Consider the following 1,821-nt stretch of genomic DNA (forward strand, 5'->3'; position numbering starts at 1 on the left):
TGTGTGTGTGTGTGTATCCAAGGTCCTGGCGTGGGTAATCACATGATAAAACATGTAACATCTTGTATTGTCAAATTGTGAAGAAGTGTCAAGGAAAGACCTTTGAAGGAGTTTCCACTGGCCAAATCTGATACAATTTGAGAGCTTTTCCAAGCTTTTCCGCCGCTCCCCTCTTCCTGCTAGTGCTGCTCCAGCTGCACTGTGCTCAGAGCTCAGGCACCTTCTAAGCTAGTGCCACCATCATCTCTCTCCAGCCGTCCCCATGATCATCAACTGGGACTTCGTCAGCCATGATGAGATGTTCTCCAACATCTACTAGATCTGGAAGATCGTGGATGGGCTATGCCTGGAGGTGGAGGGGAAGATGGTCAGTAGGACAGAGGGTAACATTGATGAATTGCTCATTTGTGGAGGTGCCTCTGCTGAAGGCCTGGAGGGCAAAGGTACCAAAAGCACAGTAATCACTGGTGTTGACATTGTCATGAACCATCACTTGGAGGAAACCAGCTTCACAAAAGAAGCCTACAAGAAGTACATTAAAGATTACATCAAATCAAAGGGAAACTTGAAGAACAGAGGCCAGAAAGAGTAAACCCTTTTATGACAGGGACTGCAGAACAAATCAAGCACATCCTTGCTAATTTCAAAAGCTACCAGTTCTCTATTGGTGAAAAAGTAAATCCAGATGGCATGGTTATACTCCTGGACTACCGTGAGGATGGAGTGAGCCCATATATGATTTTCTTTAAGAATGGTTTAGAAATGGAAAAATGTTAATGAACTTAGATATTACTTTGGATTTATCACCTGTTGTCCTAACTGGCTGCTGCTCTTCATCCACACAACACCGGGACTTAAACAAATGGGACTGATATCATTTTGAGCTGCTCATTTATTTTGACCTTTATTTATTTGAAGCAGCGGCATTGTTCTTAAGAAAAAAAACATGCCATGTAGGTTGTCTAAAAATAAAATGCAGGTAAACTCATTTGAGAGAATGCCATATTTTAAAATCCATCCTGTATAGTGTCCTGAAGAAGCTAGAGTCTGGTTGTAGACTATTGCTAGAAAGCATAAGACTGCCTGCAGATAACTTCTACAGTGAAAGCTACTTTGGGGACTGGAATATAAAAAACAAGAACCAAAAGTCTTACTTATGAGTTCAAGTAAAGGGAAAGACCATGCTTATAGCTGGGCCAACATTTGAAGTAGATTTCTTACACATTTCATCACCTACAAACAGAAGTAGTTAACTCTGGAAGAGATTACCAAAAGAATAAAAAGAGACTCATAACAGTTGGAAAAAAAATGAGCATTAAAAAAATAATTGTTGGGATCCCTGGGTGGTGCAGCGGTTTAGCGCCTGCCTTTGGCCCAGGGCGCGATCCTGGAGACCTGGGATCGAATCCCACGTCGGGCTCCCGGTGCATGGAGCCTGCTTCTCCCTCTGCCTATGTCTCTGCCTCTTTCTCTCTCTCTGTGACTATCATAAATAAATAAAAATTAAAAAAAAATTAAAAAAAATAATTGTTGCTAAAATAGTAAATCTTGAAAGTTTTCGTTACAAGGAAAAAACATTGTAACTGTAGTGATGGATATTAACTAGACTTATTGTGATCATTTTGAAATATTAACTGGACTTATTTTTTATCATTATGCAATACTTCATAGTGCAATGAAAAATAAAAGTGGGAAAGAATAAAAAATATTTTCTTAAGATGAAATACTAATAGATGTAAAAAGATTGATAAAATTAGAAAATCTCCATTTATAAAACATAATGGTAATAATTAATTCAGGCAAAAATAACCAATGGATTTT

At 38.7% G+C, this 1,821-nt stretch overlaps 1 pseudogene; it reads left to right on the plus strand.

Annotated features, from left to right (window-relative positions):
• Positions 1–262: 262 nt before the first annotated feature.
• Positions 263–777, plus strand: LOC140640947 (translationally-controlled tumor protein-like; annotated as a pseudogene).
• The last annotated feature ends 1,044 nt before the right edge of the window (positions 778–1,821 follow it).

The sequence above is a fragment of the Canis lupus genome, chromosome 10 (assembly GCF_048164855.1).
Source record: "Canis lupus baileyi chromosome 10, mCanLup2.hap1, whole genome shotgun sequence".
Lineage (NCBI taxonomy): Eukaryota > Metazoa > Chordata > Mammalia > Carnivora > Canidae > Canis > Canis lupus.